Genomic DNA, 252 nt, shown 5'->3' with positions numbered 1-252 from the left:
TGTTTATCTTTGTATGCCACTGATCTTGTATCAAATCTTGCTAAAACGACATTATGGTGTTTATTAATATATATATATGAGGCCTCTCAAGACAGTGTGCAACAGAGTTCAACAGAAGTGTGGAGAGACAGTGACAGAGAGAAGCAGAGGCACAGATAAAAATCAGCTTATCATCTCGCGGAGCTCCTTCATTTTTGGACCACGTATTTCTGTTGTTAAATAAATATTTACCATAACAGTAAACAATTATTA

The sequence above is a fragment of the Austrofundulus limnaeus genome, unplaced genomic scaffold (genome assembly GCF_001266775.1).
Source record: "Austrofundulus limnaeus strain Quisiro unplaced genomic scaffold, Austrofundulus_limnaeus-1.0 Scaffold7810, whole genome shotgun sequence".
In the NCBI taxonomy this organism is placed as follows: Eukaryota; Metazoa; Chordata; class Actinopteri; order Cyprinodontiformes; family Rivulidae; genus Austrofundulus; species Austrofundulus limnaeus.
The sequence above is the reverse complement of the archived record's forward strand: the minus strand, read 5'-3'. Positions refer to the sequence as shown.